We start from the raw sequence: 20667 nt of genomic DNA, 5'->3' as shown, positions 1-20667 counted from the left end.
TTCTCAGAATTATGTTTTTAAGATTTATGCCTGTTGTGATATGCATTGATAGTCGGTTCTTTTTTATTCATGGGTATTATTTCTCTGAATGAATAAATCACCATTTGTTTATCTATTCAAGCTGTTGTTGAAATTCCTGGATTGTTTCCAGGTTGGAGCATTTATGAATAAAGCTGCTTTGAACACTCCAGTACAAGTCTTTTTGTGGAAAAATGTTTCATGTCTCCTTGTTAAAAAACATCTAGGAGAGGAATTACTGGTTAATAGATAGGTATATCTATGTTAACTTTTTAAGAAACTAACAAACTGCTTTCCAAAGATGTCCCATTTTATTGTCCACATAACCCATTTGGTGTAATCAGCTTTTCAGGGATAGATATTTGAGCAGACATAATGTGGTATTTCATTGTGGTTTAATTTGCATTTACCTGATGACCAACAATGTTAACACCTTTTCAAGTGCTTCTTGGCCCTTTCTATATCTTCTTTTTTGTCTATTCCAATTTTTTCCTGATTTCTTCAACTGACCTGTTTGTCATTTTATTATTGATTCATAGTAATTTTTAAAAATATACTCTGGGAACAAGCCCTTTGTAAGATTTTGTATTGCAAGTATTTCCTTCCAGTATGTGGCTTACTTATCCTTTCATTTTCCTAGCAGTTGTCTATGGGCAAGCAGAATTTATCCTCTTTTTGTCTACCATTTTTTTTTTATCATTAATGTTTTCTGGTACCTATCTAAGAAGCTATGTCTATCCACAAGGTGTAAAATGTATTTTTGAAATTTTTTGCAGAAGTTTTATGGCTTTAGCTTATGTTTAAATCTATAATCCATCTCAAATTAATGTCTATATGATGTGAAATAGAGTTTGAGATTTATTTTTTCCATACATTTATATTCATTATTAAATTTTAAGTTAAAATTTTGGGTGAGCAACATAAAACACAATATACCTAACATCAGCACTTATTTTTTTTTCCCTTTTACATTTTTCCAGCTTTCTTTTTAATGTTGTTGTTGCTTTTAATATAGCTTCTGTCTGCACAAGAATAGTCCAAACAGAAGTGGACTAAAACGGTTCACGGGTCCGGAGAGGGCAAACTGCTTTTGCCATTTGCTTCTGGCCAAATTCTACCCTTTCTGAGGATATTTTCTGGATGGCTCAAGCTCAGGAGGTTTCTTAGAAGGTCTCACATATCCTTAGTCAACATGCATATTGAGTGGATTACATCAGCTGCTGTTCTTATGAAATGCACTGACATTGACAAATGATTTGAACTTCTACCCAGAAATCTACCAAAACATGCAGTCATGCAGTTGCTACCTGGCCATGGGACTAAGGACTAAGTTAACTGCCAGATCTCTTTTTAATAAAGATAACACAATGCTATTTGGATGGGTTTTTTAAAATTCTACAAAATAAAATAACCAAGTAAAACCTAACGCTTCAACATATCTAATTATGAGATCTCATTATTTTATTAAAATTTTTATTTAATTGGAGGAATAATTACTTAAAATATTGTGTTGGTTTCTGCCATACATCACCCTGAGTCTTTGCGACCCCATGGACTATGGAATTCTCCAGGCCAGCGTACTGGAGCGGGTAGCTGTTCCCTTCTCCAGGGGATCTTCCCAACCCAAGAATCGAACCTAGGTCTCCTGCATTGTAGGCGAATTCCTTACCAGCTGAGCCAGAAGGGAAGCCCAAAAATACTGGAGTGGGTAGCCTATCCCTTCTCCAGGAATTTAACTGGGGTCTCCTGCATTGCAAGCGGATTCTTTACCAACTGAGCTATCAGGGAAGCCCACCATGTATCAGCCACAGGTATACAAAATATGCCCTTTCTATTTACAATAAGGTATACACCAGCATTCTCGCCTTAGGAAAACCACAGCTCTACTGTAATAAAAAGAAAATAAAAGCTGTATGAGCACAAAATTAGTTTGCCTAAGGCCAAACAAAAGTTGCTTCTGAGGTGTTAACAAAGCCAAGACATAAGCTGCACCTATTAACAGAGCTCCAAACTCTCTCAAAATAACAGTTCACATTTCTTCCTTTTCCAAAATCCCTAATAAAGTCAACCAAGGGAAAAGAGTTAACATGTTTCACTTGTACTTTTATAACACAGATATTAACTAGTTCATGGTCACTAAGTCCAGAAACCACTTTAGCAGAAACTAACACAGTTTTGTAGTGGTGTCTATGATCTCCAGAGAATCTGATTTATTGCCAAGAGTCACCAAGTCTGACTCTCTGAGCAATCAGATATTAATACTGTATAAAAAATTTTTGCCTTCACCCTATTTGATTTTGATACAGCACTCTTCTTAAGTATTTCAAAATAAGAACCTAATTTATAACTTCTGTGATTTTTATATAAAATTCAAATACCTGGGTGTTGTTGTTTAGTTGCTAAGTAGTGTCTGACTCCGTTGCAACCCCATGGACTGTAGCCTGCTAGGCTCCTCTGTCCATGGGATTTCCCAGGTAAGAATACTGGAGCAGGCCACCATTTCCTTCTCCAGGGGATCTTCCCAACCCAGGGATCAAACCGGTGTCTTCTGCATCTTCTGCATTGGCAGGCAGATTCTTTATTGCTAAACCACCAGGGAAGCCCTCAAATACCTGGTACAAAGTGTCATATTCAAAGAAAGAAAAAGCAGCAACCAAAAGTAATTAAAAGTAACTTCAATTCCCAGTTGGACCCCTTGAAAATTATTAAAAGGGATTCAATTTACAACCCATTTTCTAAAAATCTTCTCTTTTTTTCTCATTCCTGTTGATGGCCCATTTCTCCCACTCCTGAACTCTCCCTAACACTTTCCACTCATTTTCCTAAACCCCCTTCCCTTTCTGTCTCTTGATGGGAACTTCCCTTTCCTCTCCCTGCTTCCTTGTTATCCCCTGCTATTCTCTTTTTTCTCAAGGCAATATCTTCATGCAAATCCTCATCCCTAATTCTATTGTTCAGCATCTAAAGATGATGCCAATGTGCATAGTAAATTGGTTAGGCAGGGGAATAGAGAAGAACATGTCTCCTCACACACTGATATTTTCTGTCCCTGTTACACACACATTACCTCTTTTGGGGAAGTCTCAAGGTATTTTAAGGTACTCAGCATTCCCGTGCACCTCCAGCTAGCAGTTGTCTGTCAATCAAACTTGACAGAAAGACTGAGGTTGAGCAATTTTCTCAATTAAATTGACGATAATAAGGAATTTGGCTTAGGGCTCTGTCTCCCAAATTAAAACATGTTCCCAGGGTACACCAATCCTCTCTAAGGCTTTACATGTACAGACACATCTTACTCGTCTTCAAAACTAACTTTACTGGCATTATAAACTTCTCCACTTTTCCGAAACAAAGGATCTTGATTTAAAAAAAGAAAATTAAACCAATGGTAATCATTTGGTACAGTTACTAGGTGAACATGGACCAGCTTTTTCACAAAATAAACATAAAATTCTGATCTAATGGATGCTTAAAGAGATCACTTTCAATTAAACTGCCTGATAGATAAGCAAATATATAAAAACCCTTATCTCCATATCTATTGGGTTGGTCAGAAAGTTCATTTGGGTTTTCCCATACAGTGTTATGGAAAAACGAACATTTTGGCCAACCCAATACTTAAAGAATAAGAGTCTAGCTAATTTTGTGTACAACATAGGTCTGCTAGGTTTATAACCCTTGCTAGAATATTTAAAAAAAAGTCACAACTTAAAATAATCTACGTAACTTTTCAGATAAAAGTAAAATCTGTGACAAAAAAATGATACAGTCTACTTCTAATGAGCAACTCCATATACTTAATTCTACATAGTCCATACTGGGACCATCACACTTAAAATCACATTTTATCAGATGTGGAAGGCCCAAAAGACAATAAATACCCAAGAAAGTTTCACTAACTTATAAAAGAACCTCGTCGTGCTATATCTGTCCAGGCCTAAAAGATCCTGAAGTCAAATATGATTTTACTACCTCTAGAAAAGATGTACAAGTGTAGAATAAAAATATGTGCTCTGGTTTCCAAAGTATAAAATATATGAATTTTGAGTTTTAACTAAAAAGCCATCCCCTTCAGGAAACTTCTCATGATAAGGTTAAAGCATTTCCATCTCACTTAATTTCAACTTTCCTAACACTTCATTCATATTTGCTTTGGCATTTAAATGTCGCTAGTACTCAAGGCCTGTTTGACTTCTTCAATGTCAAGCAAGCCTATCAGCGATATGTGTATAGGTTTGTTCAATGAGTATTGTAACACTGAAAATATACTTTTGATATTTTGTTTTCATGAAATATTTTTTTAAGTCTTGTGAACCTTTCTGATAGAAATTTGGGGCCTATATGAAAACTCTTTGTAAGAGTTTTTCCCCTGTTTTGTTCAGTTATTTAATTAACTCATATTTTTCCATAATCAATGATCTTCTAGTTTCTCAAGATTACCAGGCAATGTTTCCATATTTTCCTAGTACTTGTCTCTTTTATTCCATCTCCCACTTACCATTATTTCAAACTAATTTCATTCTTTTCAAACTTCATGCCCTTTCCCATCAATTCTTCATTCTTAGAAAATAATGTCATCTCATTCACAAAGAATATAGAATTTGTCTCTGCAGCAGTAATTATTGCTACAAGGAAGGATTAGCAGTAAAACTCAGTATTTCAATAAGACAAACGCTTATTTGCTTCTGACATAATATGCAAAGGTAAATAGACAGGCAATCTAGGTTCTGTTCAGGATAACAGCCAGGACCCCAAATGTTGACTCATGACCTTACATGATGAAAATGTCCAAGACTGACTTCCATTTCAACCAGGTGGAGGTGAGTAGAAAGAGACAAGCCCCTTTATCTTTCCCATAAGATGTACACATTGTTCCAGTCACACCCCATAGCCCAAATATGATCACAGAACACAATTAGCTGTAAGAGAGGCTATGTGCCTTGCTAAAATTAAGGCCGATTCTATTACTAATAAGAATACAAGGAAAATTAATGCCAGAGGCAATCTAGTATCCATCAAACCAATATATAGGAATTTTTCAAATTAGCTCCACAAATCATAACTCTAACCCTAACCAAAAGCCACAAAAAAATGTACCTGGATCCACACTCATTCTTTCTGATGCCCCTTGGTTAGTGGAGGATCTCACCAGCCTCCTTTCATCTTGAATCTATCCTATTTCATTGTCCAGGAGCTTCCTCTATCATTTACTCTCTTCTGCAACTTCAAAATACCCTGAGTCTGCTCACTTCTCCCCATCAGAATGACATGTTTAGATCTCTCCTGTTTTCATTCTTCAATTTCCTTGAGCTATTTTCTTCTATAACCCCCTTTACAAATTTAAATTCTTGAAATATTCCTCCAAAGTAGAGAGACATGCTGTTCTGTGAACTGCCTTCATCAGAGTCACCTCGAGAACACTCTAAAAATTCAGATACCTAGGTCTTACCTTGGAGAAAGTCAATTCAGAAAACCTATCATGGCGTAGAATCTATATTCATAAAGCCCCAGAAGATCTTAAACTTACCCAGTTTGGAAATCCCTAGAATGTACTTCCTCACCTCCTATTTATACACCCAATTCTGTTGCCATCCTTAGTAGTCCACTTGGGAGATTATGGAAATTACATCTCTATCTACCTATTCAGATGGGTTAGAAAACTACAAGTCAATCTTGACTCCTCTTTCTCCTTTTGCCCACAAACCAACACAATACTCATTACTTACCAATATCTCCTCTATTGCTAAAGATAACCTTTATTGATTAAAGATAACATTTACTGATTGAAGCACTTCATGTGTCCTGACTCTATTATTCCTCTTAATAACCCAAAGTACCTGATACTATCACTATCACAATTTTTAAATGAGACACTGAAACTCAGAGTGGCTAGGATGACTAGCATCACAGTGCTAGTTCAGAGCAATGACCAGGATTTGGACTGGAAACTTGGTTCTTAGTCTATGGCCTTAACCCTCAACCATTCCTCTAAACTGCTTCCCTATCCCTTAAAAATTTCTCCAAACTGCTCAGATCTCACCAACATAGTCTGGACCACATAATCTGCCAGGTTTAATAGAGAGGCCTCTAACTAGTCTCTAAACCTCAACTCTGTCTTCTCCAGCCAGAGATATTCTCATATCAAATCACTAGAGAACCTGCTTATATCAGTCCATTAAAGCAAACTGTTTATCCCTTACCTTCACATTTAGTGACATCATGCATGCTAAGTCACTTCAGTCGTTTCTGACTCTTTGCAACCCTATGGACTGTAGACCGCCAGGCTCCTCTTTCCATGGGATTCTCCATGCAAGAATACTGGAGTGGATCGCCATGCCTTCCTCCAAGGGATCTTCCTGATCCAGGGATCAAACCTGTGTCTCACGTGTCCTGCGTTGGCAGGTGGGTTCTTTACCACTAGTGCCACTTGAGAAGCCCAGTGACATCATACGGGTAGCTTTCAAATCAGCATAGTAGAAATATATACACCACAGAAATGGACAAGCACCACACCTCAGGGGTTTTCATTCCTCTGAAGAGCCACTTTGCAAGCATTTGTTAGCACACCACTGTCTCCAATCTATGTTCATATACCAAAGACTTTATAATCCATAGTGCTACTCATGATCATGTGATCAACTTCACAGACATTATAAATCTGGGCTAGTTGGTTCTTTTCTGTGCTCTTCAAACGCTTTGAACTTGACCACCCTAGCACTGATCACACTGTATTGCAATGGTCTGTTTACCTTACTGCCCCGTTAGTGTTTGAGAATAGAAAATGTTTGTTTCATTGTGTCCCTAGAAACCTAAAACACTGCCTGACACAAAATCAGTGCTTAAAAACTATTCATGGTATAAGTGAAGGAAATAACAAATGAAAGGTCTTTGCCCAAATATTTGCCAATCTTCACACCACTCCTCTTAGCAACAGCTTACCCTTTCCTCCTCAGTTTATGAACCAAGTATTCCAGGACATTATGGATTACTGAGAGGCTATCTATCTCCAGGTCACACTTTTTTAAAAGTCAGCAATAAACTTGACTGGGCTCTAAAATATTAGAAATAGCTACCATCATCAAAGTCACTGAAAATGCTCTTTTGCATTTTATTTGCTCATTTTATACGAAGTTCAGCTTGTAATAGAATTGCAGCCTCAGCTTCCACCTTACAAAAGTCTTCTGGGAAAGAAAAGAGTTTTTGACAGCTAGCTTCTGGAGCTGGAGAAATGCCACAAAAAAATCTGAATATGCTGTTATTCCCTAAAATAAACCCCTCTCTCATTCATGTAATTAGTGTTGCTTTGGAAGTATTATTTCTGTGGATAAGAACAGCATAATTAATGCAATGTACCAACTCCATCTCCAACTAGAATTTAACATGATGTGCTGTGCTTAGCCGTTCAATCGTGTCTGACTCTCTGCGACCCCATGGACTGCAGCCCACCAGGCTCCTCTGTCCATGGGATTCTCCAGGCCAGAATACTGGAGTGGGTTGCCATGCCCTTCTCCAGGGGATCTTTCCAACCCAGGGATCAAACCCAGGTCTCCCGCATTGCAGGTGGATTCTTTCCTGTCTGAGCCACCAGGGAAGCCCCAGAATTTTAACATAAATCTATCCCTAAGTTCTATCCCCAAAGAAACATAACAGAAGTTAAATATTTTTAATTTATATAAAAAGATACCCAAAAAACAACTGTGTTTGTTCAGAATAGCTCATCTCATCATTTTAGGGCCTCTTTTTTTTTTTTCAAGTGGTAATATTTTGACTTCCTAGATGGCTCAGATGTTGAAGAATCTGCCTGACAATGCAGGAGGTGTGGGTTCAATCCCTGGGTCAGGAAGATCCCCTGAAGAAGGAAATAGCAATCCTTGCTATTTATAATACTTTGTAACAGTATTCTTGCTGGGAGAATTCCATGGACAGAGGAGCCTGGCAGGCTACAGACCATGGGGTCACAAAGAGTCAAACTGTCTCAACTGAGTGATGGAGCACGCACAATACTTTGACTAATTTCATTTTACTTCATATTCAAATATCATTCTATTTCCCAATCCTTATCTTAATTTAGATGCCTTTTACCGATACAGTCTATCCAAATCCTAAATTATTTCTAAAAACAAAAATGTACTGATCATTTACTGTGTGTTCAGTCCTGTTTTAGGCATTGAAAATCAGAAATAAAAGGATCATAGAAGATTCCCCCCCCCCTTAAGTAGCTTATATTATAGTAAGGGAGAAAAATAGTAAACAAAGTATTTACCGAGAGTAGTAAAAGTTTTAACAAAAATAAAGACAGGGTGATGAAATAGCAAATGTGTCAAGTCAAGGGGTAGACAGGACAAGGTGGGCTATTTTAGATAGGATAATCAGATAAAGTCTTTCTGAAGGGACAACATATAAATTCAGATGGGAAAAAGAGACAAGGGTATATTCGAGGGAAAAGTATTCCCAGTAGAAAGAATGCAACAGCAAACTCAAATATCCTGAGAAAGATATGAGTATAGCGTGCTTGACTGGTGGAAAAAAAGTCATAATAGGAGAAGGGTGTGGTCTTCAAATCACATAGTCATCCAGTGTATTTCATTTTAGTTTCTTTATGAAAGTACATCACCGATTCAACGGGCATGAACTTGGGTAAACTCTGGGAGATAGTTAGGGACAGGGAGGCCTGGAGTGCTGTAATCGCAAACAGTCAGACATGACTGGGCAAACAACACTGAAAGTATATACTCATATTTTTAATCATGAGCTTATCAAGCTACCAGCGTGAACTCCCTGTATACAGAGCTGGGCAGAGGTGCGCAGTGCCACAGTATTAGAGAGTATTTCAAAGACAAATAACCTCAAGAACACCAATAACACAATCACGGTAAAAAGTAATTTTAGAAACCAGGAAATGATGTCTTGAATTTTTAATCTTTGTTTTGAATAGTACTTTTTGTGCATTTATACAATTTAATTTTAATAATGACTGTGTTTAATAACTGGATGACAAAACTCCTTAGAATTTAACAACTGGTTCTTAGAACCAGCTGAAGCTGGTACAAGGAAGCTTCAGCACACCACTACTGCATGCTCTGAGTCGGGTCTCTTTACTCTGCCCAGAAACCTAAAATTATCTACAAGGACATTTAATTTTGGGTCTAGCTCCCTGCTGCCAAATGGCTTTTCCCACTTCCCCATCACTCACTGAAAAGAAAAAGGAAAAGGAAATAATAGTGTATAGGTATATCATCTGTGGCAAATCTTAGGAAGTAAACTGTTATTTTTTAGTTTTTAAGATTTCTCAAATATTAATGTTAAGATTAAAAGCCAGTTTTCTGGGGATCCTAAGTCTTGGTAGTAACAAACTAATAAAACTGTTTAAAAGAAATCATACGACAAACTTAAATTTAATACTAAGATTACTAACACGCTTTTAAAAGTACTTAAGCATTGAAATAAAAGCTAGTGATTATGCTATTAGATGACACAGCAGAATGTAACTTTTAAAAATGCTAATTTGGGGGGGGCACACAGTTTTCAAGCACAGAAGCCCCTATACTCCCCTTTGCCTGGCAAAGCAATAAAGCTATTCTTTCCTACCTAAAAACAAAAAATGCTAACTTTTTTTGCAAAAGCAATGTATACCAGAATGCAATGCTGAATAACCAACATTCCTGTGTCCTGAGTTGATAAATATAAGAGCTAGAATGATAGCTAGAATGCTAGCATACTAAATAGTGGCTTATAACGAGTATATAATTCTATTTTTTCTACATTTAGCCACACCTTCACTATCACTCATCTAAATATACTTGGCAGGAACTGTTTTACCAAACATCAAAAATTTTCTGTATCTGTTGGAGAACTGGAGCAGATGTCACCATTTATTTTTAAGAGGAAACAAACACACACAAACAATACATAATAATACTCCTAAGGTTGCAAAAAATTAAGGAGTGCTTACAGATTGGTTCTCTAACATGAGGAAAACTTATATATGTATAAATTTATTATACATATTAAACACAAAAGTATAAAATTATGATGGTTTTTAAATGAGTACTTGTAAAATTATAAGCCAAACATACAAATTATAAACAGATGACTACAAAATGATTTTCTTTCAGAATAATTTATATCACTCTTTTGGCACATGTTTAACTCAAAAGACAGATGCACAATTTTACGTATGGAGGATTGTTTTAATGAGCTATACACAGCATCATAAAACCTAGGCTAATAGCCAAATTGGCCTGAAGGCCTTACTAATAAATGTAGCTTTCAAAAACAGCAAAAGAAACGGCTTGGATACTCATCAAATGGACAGATTTGACTATAATTCACTAACTCCCTAGTGTGGTACTACATTTTGTTTCAGAATAAAGACTACCTTTGGCTATGGCGTCCACTCCAAAATATGGACAGAGCAGACTGCTCATCTTTCACTTGGCTTATTACACATCAGATGGAGCATTTAGTTACATGTGGTTTAAGGAACAGATTATGTTTTATATCACAGAAACTTAGACACTGAAAGGCAAGAATGCATTATTAATCCAGGAATCCATATGGTTAGAGGTGCGGCGGTGTAACAAAACCTAATAATAAAAATAAATAAAATTTACTAAAATTGAAAATGTTAACCCAACCAAAGTTTCATACAAAAAAGTTAATTTAGAAGTTTATTAAAAGGAAAAGAAACTTATGATTAAAAAGTTAAATATAGTCACCTTGTTGTCACTGTTCAGCCTCTAAATCATGTCTCTTTGCAACCCCACAGACTGCAGCACGCCAGGCTTCCCTGTCCTTCACTGTCTTCCAGAGTTTGCTCAAATTCATGTCACCTTAACTGACCAATGTTGAACATCACTAGTAGTAATGAACACACTGATATTACATACTCCCTAATAGAATGCACTAAAAAGGGCATTCTTTCTCTAAATGCATAACTTCAATTTACTTATAAGAATGATCACACAAGATCCAACACAATACTCCAACACTGTGTAGTATTTTGAAAGTATTTAAAGTACCAAAGTCATAAGAGACCAAAAGAAAAAAAAAAAAAAGACAAAGGCACTGGGGCAGATTGAAAGTTATTAAGGAGATATGGTAAGTAAATGCCATGTAGGGTCCTAGGATTGGCTTTTGGAGCAAAGAAGCAACGTTAGTGGAAAGGCTAAGAAAATAGAATTAAAGTCTGTGGTTCTTTTTTTAAGCATTTTTGAAAAATTGAAATATAGTTAATTATAATACCATGTTAGTTTCAGGTGTACAGCAAAATGATTTAGCTATACAGATTCTTTCCCATTATAGGTTATTACAACATATTGAGTATAGCTCCCTGTCCTATATATTAATAATTGTCATTTATTTATATTTTATATAGTAGTGTATATATATTAATCCTAAACTCCTAAATTATCCCCCCTCCTGCCCCAAAGTCTGTAGTTTGTTAATACTGATGTGTCAATGCTAATTTCTTTGCTTGTCTCATTGTGCCATGGTTATGTGATGTGTTAACCTTAGAGAGGCTAAGACTATACATGGGAACTGTTTGTACTATCTTTGCAAATCTTCTGTCAAATATAACATTATATAAACATTACAAGTTTAAAAAGTTACATGGAATTACAATATACAAAATAAAGAAAAAATAGAAATCATATATTTTATCATCAAACAAAAGAGATATTTGTTGATTGCTGATATGTCATTTTCTCTGTCTTTCTTTCTTTTTAATACTAAGTCTCTGAACACTCATCTTTGCAAGACTGAGGAATGTGGGAAAAGGCATATATTCAGATTCTATCTCTATCATTTACTGTGTAATTTGGGGCAAATAAATGAACTTCCTGTGCCCAGTTCCTTTGTTGTACAGATGGGAAGAATAATATCTGCCAAATCAAGTTGTTGTGAGAATAAATGAAATAATGTGCAAAGCACAGAACAGTGTGTGCAAAAGTAAGCACCATTCGACAGAAACATCAAAACAGCCTGGAAGCAGTGATGTCTCCAACTCTGGAATGTGGAGGGGTTCAGAACGAGCCTCCATAAAATGTACCACTTTGGCAAGTAGATTATTTTGAGCTAAAAGCAATCCAGACCCTGTGGGCTCAAGAAAGACTTTCGTTCCTCCCTAACTATCTAAAGAATTTAAATTGGGGGTGGGGGTGGGGTGGTCTTTCCCAGAATGGAAATTATTGCCAGAGATTAGTTTTATCTGAGTGACCCATCTGCATGGCAGTTCAGTTCAGTTCAGTTGCTCAGTTGTGTCTGACTCTTTGCGACCCCATGGACTACAGCACGCCAGGCTTCCCTGTCCATCACCAACTCCCAGAGTTTATCCAAACTCATGTCCATTGAGTCGGTGATGCCATCCAACCATCTCATCCCCTGTCGTCCCCTTCTCCTCCTGCCTTCAATCTTTCCCAGCATCAGGGAGCAAACACCTAATTACCAAACATCTCCTCTTTTTCTTGTTACGCTGTGATTTACCCTCCTTCCAGTTGAAGCCTCAGTCCTTTTCTCATTTCTTAGCTCAGGATGGCATATCTACTTCTTTTTACCCTGTCTTTGAACCGCTCATATATTTGGAGGTTTCTGTACATGCAAAATTAAATTTGTTTTTCTCCTGTTTATCTGTCTTATATCAATTTGATTATTAGACCAGCCCAAAGAACCCATGAAGAATAAAGGAAAATTCCTTCTCCCAACAAAAGCAAAATGGAATAACTTTCCCTACCTTTTCTCCTTTGCTCTAATGCAGCTGGTATTACTAGAATCTGACTCATCTAACCAAATATTGCTGACTGGAATTTTCACTTCAGAAAGAATAACATGTCAAAGGGCAGAAAGCTCCCAGTCCCGGCATCTAAACAAACCCTCCCTAGATGGACTCTCAACTGACTACCTTTTGGCTTCCTGGTCATCTTCCCACCCTGGTTCTCTGAAGCACCTGCGGCTCCGTGAGCCATCCCAAGCCCTTCCCTCTGCTGTTCAACTTAGCAAGCGTTGTTCTCTATTACTTGCAGCTAACCACAAACGTGTTGTGTGCATACCCTGGTACTGTGTGTATGTTCAGATACTGTTATCCAATTCCTAAGCTGTGGAAGGAGAAGTGCCCTTAAATATCAAATGTTCTTAAATCAAACTTTGAAAAGAAATGAAGTATGTTGAGTTGGTGTTTGAAACAATAAATTGAAGAGGAAATCCCATCAGAATATAGGCTCCTTGAGGAAAGGCACAGTGTTTCAGTCATTTCCAACTCTTTGCAACCCCATGGAAGGTAGCCCACCAGGGTCCTCTGTCCGTAGAACTTTTCCAGGCAAGAATACTGGAGCAGGTTGCCATTTCCTACTCTAGGGGATCTTTCCAATCCAGGGGTCAAAACTGCATGGTCTCCTGTATTGACAGGTGGGTTCTTTACCACTAGCGCCACTAGGAAGCCCTAAGCAGAGGAACCAGAGATCAAACTGTCATTATTCATTGGATCATAGAGAAAGTAAGGGAATTCCAGAAAAACATCTACTTCCCTGCTTCATTCACTACACTAAAGCCTTTAATTCTGTGGATCACAACAAACTGTAAAAAAATTCTTAAAGAGATGGAATATCAGACCACCTTAACTGTATCCTGAGAAATCTATATGCAGGTCAAGAAGCAACAGTTAGAACCAGGACATGGAACAATGGACTGGTTCCAAACTGGGAAAAGAGTACAACAAGGCTGTACATTGTCACCCTGCTTACTTAACTTATATGCAGAGTACATCTTGGAAAACGCCAGGCTGGATGAATCACAGGCTGGAATCAAGATTGCCAGAAGAAATATCAACAACCTCAGATATGCAGATGATACCACTCTAATGGCAGAAAGCAAAGAGGAACTAAAGAACTTCTTGATGAGGGTGAAAGAGGAGAGTGAAAAAGCTGGCTTAAAACTAAACACTCAAAAAACTAAGATTATAGCATCTGGTTCCATAACTTCATGGCAAATAGAAAGGGGAAAAAGTGCAAGCAGTGACAGATTTTATTTTGGGGGCTCCAAAATCACTGTGGACAGTGACTACTCAGGAAATTAAAGGATGCTTGCTTCTTTGGAGGAAAGTTATAACAAAACTAGACAGCATATTAAAAAGCAGAGATATCATTTTGCCAACAAATGATTGTTTAGTCAAAGCTATGGTTTTACCAGTATTCATGTACAGATATGAGAGTTGGATCATAAAGAAGGCTAAGCACCAAAGAACTGGTGCTTTTGAAGTGTGGTGCTGGAGAAGACTCTTGAGAGTCCCTTGGACTGAAAGGAAATCAAACCAGTCAATCCTAAAGGAAATCAATCCTGAATATTCATTGTAAGGACTGATGCTGAAGCCGAAGCTCCAATACTTTGACCACCTGATGTGAAAAGCCAACTCAGTGGAAAAGACCCTGAAGCTGGGCAAGACTGAAGGCAAAGAAGAGGGTGGCAGAGGGTGAGATGATTAGAGAGCATCACTGACTCAGTGGACATGAGTTTGAGCAAACTCCAGGAGACAGTGAAGGACAGGGCAGCCTGGCATGCTACAATCCATGGGGTACCAAAGAGTCAGACACAACTTAGCAAATGAAGAACAACAACAAATAAGGATACAACTATTGATTGAACCAATAGAGGAAATGACCCCTAGGCTTGAGTTAGTTCTCTAGACAACTCATTGTATGTTAAACAGTAAAATTTCAATCTGTATCTTTAGTGGATGCTTCATAAGAAAACTTTGTACTAGAGAGTGGCCATGACTATCATCATGTTTTGCATGTGGGAAAAGTTATTTGAGAAGATGGAATAGTTACTGAAGGGCCTAGATTACCATGTAAATGCAGTGTTACTTAAGTGATTGATAAGAACTCAAAAGAAATGTATTTGTCTTACAAAGAACTCTTAATTAAGATTTTAGAATATCCAATTAGTGGCTCAGGTGGTAAAGAATCTGCCTGCAATGAAGGAGACCAGAGTTCAATCTCTGGTTTCTGAAGATCCCCTGGAGAAGGGAAGGGCTTCCCACTCCAGTATTCTTTCCTGGAGAATTCCATGGACAGAAGAGCCTGGCAGGCTACAGTTCATGGGTCACAAAGAGTCAGACATGACTGAACAACTAACAATTTCATGCACTTTTACGCTCAGATTGGGTAACACTTCACAAGAAACTCAAAATAACAACACTCAATTAGTTAACCATTTGAAAGTACAAATGAAAGTCTCCACAATGGTTTGTGGATGAATGTATAACAAGAATGTTACATATTGCCAATTAAGAATCAGGAAGTCTAATCAAGGATCATACCATTAATATGAAATATTTAAAGATATTCCCTCAAGGTGAATATTGTATTAATTTTTTTTAATTCATTCTATTGTAATTCCAACAATTGCATGGTTTGGCATTTTACTGTAGACTTGCTTCATATTTATACAACTGCAGAAAGTAGAAACAGTTATGGAGATAATTTTAAACTGTACTGCAACTATAAAATAGTAACAAAATGGGAAATTGCGATGGTAAATACAGATCTAAAAAAACACTTTATTTTAAATTTTCCCTAGTGCCAAAAAGGAAGAGTATTTCTCCCTCTCCCTTTAGCATCTTCCTTAGAAAACTTGAAATTGAAACTGCTTTCTCTGTCTTCTAGAGATGTATATAAATCTTTTAAAAAGCTTGAAAAGCCTTATGTCAGTTCCACATCTCAGGAATGTATTTCTTAGAGGCCTCAGAATCATTTCTTTGAAATGTGAACCTCTAGGAGGATGGATGGCACTTGGCTCCCTGCCCCTGAGGGAATTTAAGCCTAGGTGTTCGCTTTCGTGATGGTACTGTTAGCGAGTCCAAGTTCGTTTTACTCACCGCGTGACAGGCCAGTGAATTGGAGACAAGGTGTTGAGGCAAGAAGTAGGACTATTCGGAAAGCCAGCTGACTGAGAAGATGGAAGGCTGAAGTCTCACAAAAAAAACCATCTTCTCAGAGTCTGCACGCAGGTTCTTTTATAGAACAGAGATTGAGGGGAGATGGGGGAGGTGAGGAAACAAAGCAAAAAGGACATTAACCTTGCAAATATCTCCTAGAATGGCAAAACTCTGCAGGGGATATGTTAATTTATTCCTTCCTGCCTTCTAAAGGTGGGCAGGATTCTGAACAAAGGCACTTTAATTTAACACTCAGGCAGAGGGGCAGGATTCTCTGAGGCAGGCCATTATGTATGATTATAATAACAAAAGCCACGGAAAGCAAGTCAAAGAAATAATTCCAACAGGGAGCCACAATAACTTTTCCCTGCAACACTACTTCCTGCTTGTCATAAAGATACAAGAAATTCGGGGTTTTATTTTTGATAAAGACAATTAACATGTATGCAATGGATTGTATCTGCCTAGCGATATAACAGGGTGAGGTTTGTTTCTCCGTTTGCAGTCTCCTTAGCAGATTGCCTGTGATGAGCATCTCAGCCTGATTTAATGTTTATTCAATAATAAAACTTTTTCCTTCTTTTCTACATAGAGAAGATTCATTGGAATGTCAGGAGATTTCATTTCTAATTATATTTCCCCAATCCAGATTAGTCCTAATGGGATACAGTGGGAATAATTCCTATAGAAACTAGTTGACTTCTCTCTGAATAAACTCATGCTTAGTTCTTGAAAGCCATGTAAGATATGCCATCAGATACAGAAACATTAAATAGAACACCAACTGATCAATATAAGCTGCCAGCAGTTCTAGGGGGAAAAAATTTAAAAAAAGACTTTTGAGTAATGTGGTTTTTTATGTTAATATAAAAGCAGAATGCACTAGAGAAATGTAATTCCAACATATAAGGGAATAGTGTCCTTATGACATGATAATGGACAATGGACCGCAAACACTTTAAGGGAATTATAATAGGGTAATACCTCTGGGTTTCCCAGGTGGCGCTAGTGGTAAAGAATCCACCTGCAATGCAGGAGACATAGACGATGTGGGTTCGAACCCTGGTCAGGAAGATCCCCTGGAGTAGGGCATGGCAACCCACTCCAGTATTCTTGCCTGGAGAATCCCAAGGACAGTCCATAAGGTCACAAAGAGTAAGACACGACTGAAGCAACTTAGCATGCACTCACAAAATAAACCTCCAGACTGGAGATGGCTAGAGCTGTGCCAATTTTGACACATTTTTTACAATGTTCTATAAATGTGCCAAGAAAACTTTCAGTGTTAAAGGTGATGATGTTGCCAAGGTTTGAGTGCTTAGATGCATGGTTTTGTACACTGGATAAAGAAGGGTATTCACAGTGCTTCATAAACCTTAAAAGACCTTTGATGGCTAGTTTTTTACAGTACAGATGATCACTGAAAGACATTCTCTCCTCTGTTTTTCTATTCTTCTGTATAATACAAAACTGGGCTTCCAATTGGGCTTTCCAAATAGTGGCTCAGACAGTAAATAAACTGCCTGCAGTGCAGGAGACTCGGGTTCAATCTCTGGGTCAGGAAGATCCCCTGGAGGAGGAACTGGCAACCCACTCCAGTATTCTTGCCTGGAGAATTCCACGGAGAGAGGAACCTGGCAGGCTACAGTCCATGGGATGGCAAAGAGTCAGACACAACTGAGTGACTAACACTTTCACTGTTCTCTTTCACTTTCAGAGAAAATTTCCTAGACTCTGGTCTATATAACACCAGTCTCCCACAAGACATCATTTATACTGCATGAGAAAAAGAAGGGGAGGAAAGAGGAAGAGGTTCTGTGATCAAGTAACTTAGAAAAATCCCCCTCTTGAAGTTTTAGGGTCTAGGTAAGCATACGAAAGGCTACGAGGAGATATGCAGTACATGCATGCTAAGCCGCTTCATTTGTGTCCGACTCTTTGCAATCCTATGGACTGTAGACTGCCAGGCTCCTCTGTCCATGGGATTTGCCAGGCAAGAATACTGGAGTGCCTTTCCATGCCCTCCTCCAGGGGATCTTCCCCACCCAGGGATCAAACGCTCATCTCTTTTGTCTCCTGCATTGGCAGGTGGGTTCTTTACCACTAGTGCCACCTGGGAAGCCCCAGACATGCAGTAAACAAACCCAATTAATGAGAACTCCCAAAATTATTTGACTGTGGATTCTCCTCCCTTTCATTTTTACCCATTCAGTAATAATGATGATGATCATAGCTCTCACTTATTGGAGACTTACTCTGTGTCACAGTTTTGTGTACTACTGTACATTAAGGTTCATCTAATCCTCATAAAAACCATATGAGGAACATGCTGTCATTATCGTCTCCATTTTACAAATGAAGAAACTGAAGCTTAGAACAGCTAAGTAACTGGCCCAAGATTACCCAGCCTGTGGTAGAGGAAGAACCTGAATCTAGAGAGCCTGCCCCCAGTGACTTTGCTCAGATGCCTCTCCTTCCTTGGCAGAAAGCTATGCCTGCTCAGAGCATTTATTACCAGGGAAAGTTACTGCTTCCATTTCAACTGTTCTGAGAAATGGAATATTTCCTGCCATATCAGTAAACAAAGGATATCACAGTCACCAGCAATTGCCATCACCGAAGATGGTGAGCTGGTGAGCCCTGAGGGAACTCAGGAAGCAGAGACTACCCGGCATCTAGTAGCCATCAGACTATAGCCAATCCCCACGGTGAGCCCTGAGGAAGCTCAGGATGTGAGAACACAGGATACTGGCCCCAGACAGCTGAGATGCATATTAAAGGAATGATTTCAGGGAGCCCAGATTCTTGCATCTTCCCATACATAGAAAAGTGCTAAATGCTTTAACGTGGGATAATTGGTTTTCTTTAATTTACAATAATCTTTCGATGTTCAGACTGCCTACTCTTTGTTGCAAAACTTTTCTGTAACCCTGGCTCCCCCATCTCCCTGCCTCAGAGTAGTTCTCAGAGTTCCTTGAGATGCCACCTCTCCGGCTTAAGTCCTAAAAATTCCCACTGAATGAAACATAACTCTCAACTTTTAGGTTATGAATATTTTTTAAGTCTATGGGTCTCATTCACTCCTCTGAATGACTTCTACTCCATGGTTGGTTGGAGTTTTGTTCCCTGGTTTCCATGTCCATCAGCTGTGTGGTTGTGATTTCATCGTCCCTTCCCTCTGCATTTTGTCAGTGGTTCTCAAGTTTGTCTTCCATGGCACTCTGCGCCTCTGTTTACTCATCTAGAGAACAGAAGTAACACTACCTGCCTCACAGGCTACTGGGAGGCATAAACAAAGACCTGAAGTGACCAATCTTTTGAGCAGCAGCCTGTGCAGTAAGAGCTTGGTGAATACTAATGATGATGATCACCGTCATTATTTATATTATTGTTATTGTTTTCCTCGTTGATTCAGACACTGTCAGCTTCAATGTGGGTATAGAGAACATCATATGGATAACAGATGGATAATGGCATTCAACTACTTAGGGTATGAAGTGACTAAGAAACAAAGGATCTTCACACCTTCTTTCAGAAGAGCAAGCTTTTTTCTCTCTTGCGACGGAGACTATCCAGTCTAGTCGCTACAGCCTTGCAATAAGTAGAAAGTCCCTTGGAATCTAGAAAAAATAAGCTGCCAATCCCTGTTTTCTTTCCTATTGTGATTTTTTGTGTTTTCATCTGTTTTTATAGACATTTAAGTTAGAAGATGGAAATGAATGTATTAGAGAAAGCCAGTGAGATGTTATTTTTAACCAAATCATGGAATTTGGCTTTTAAAAGATAGTCTTCAACAAAGTTTGCATCCTCTAAAAACACTGAGATTTCTTTCCAGTTTTCTACTTAAAACTCAAGGAAATTGTCTTATTTGAAGAGAGTGGTTATGTAAGTTTAGTGTCATTCTCATTCATGAATTTCAGAGAAGCCTAATATTTGTAGTTACGTGGACTTTGAAAGAACTGTGTGAGCCAATAAATCACATCACTGTTAGCGTGCATCCCTTGATCCATATAGCAGTAGATGGTAACTGGACTGCTTTCCATGCTTTCCATCTGAAGCTGACTTTCAGTGCCTGGGCAGCACTGGCCTTCCAACCTAAAGCAGTGTCTCTCAACAGGGCTTTGGTGACACAATCTTACCACCTCCTTCTCATAGAGTTCTATTATTGTTCTTTCCAATCACTGCCTAAAGAAGTAGTATTACTGAAAAGTAATAAATAATAACAATTGCAACAACTAACACTTACAGTGTTTATTCTCTATCAGGCAGTGTTTTTAGCACTTCATATGTGTGTGTGTGTGTGTGTGTGTGTGTGCTGTGAGCTCAGTTGCTCAGTCCTGTCTGACTCTTTGTGGCCCCATGGACTGTAGGCCACCAGGCTCCTCTATCCATGGAATTTTCCAGGCAAGAATACTGGAGTGGGTTGCCATTTTCTCCTCCAGGGGATCTTCCTGACACAGGGATCAAATCCGTGTCTCCTGCATCTCCTGCATTGGCAAAGAGATTCATTACTGCTGACCCACCTGGGAAGACCTTCATATATATATATATCTTTAGATATGTATGTGTATTGGAGAAGAAAATGGCAACCCACTCCAGTATTTCTTGCCTGGAAAATCCATGGACAGAGGAGTCTGTCAGGCTACAGTCCATGGAGTCGCAAAGAGTCAGATGAGACTTAGGGACTCAACAAGAACAACAAATATGTGTGTGTGTGT

At 38.3% G+C, this 20667-nt stretch overlaps 1 protein-coding gene across 50 annotated transcripts in view; it reads right to left on the bottom strand.

Moving 5' to 3' along the window:
• The window catches only part of MAPK10 (mitogen-activated protein kinase 10), a 364716-nt gene that overhangs the window by 240557 nt on the left and 103492 nt on the right, over positions 1-20667 (bottom strand). For 14 of the 50 annotated variants that reach the window (XM_081581612.1, XM_081581644.1, XM_081581570.1 and 11 more), the window contains one exon: positions 15890-16024. The exons of the other annotated variants lie outside the window; for them this stretch is intronic. The gene's annotated coding sequence lies outside the window, so the exon portion shown is untranslated. The remainder of the gene's footprint in view (positions 1-15889; positions 16025-20667) is intronic. 50 annotated transcript variants of the gene reach the window in all.

The sequence above is a fragment of the Giraffa tippelskirchi genome, chromosome 1, assembly GCF_054371585.1.
Source record: "Giraffa tippelskirchi isolate mGirTip1 chromosome 1, T2T-mGirTip1v1.2.pri, whole genome shotgun sequence".
Lineage (NCBI taxonomy): Eukaryota > Metazoa > Chordata > Mammalia > Artiodactyla > Giraffidae > Giraffa > Giraffa tippelskirchi.
The sequence above is the reverse complement of the archived record's forward strand: the minus strand, read 5'-3'. Positions and strand labels throughout refer to the sequence as shown.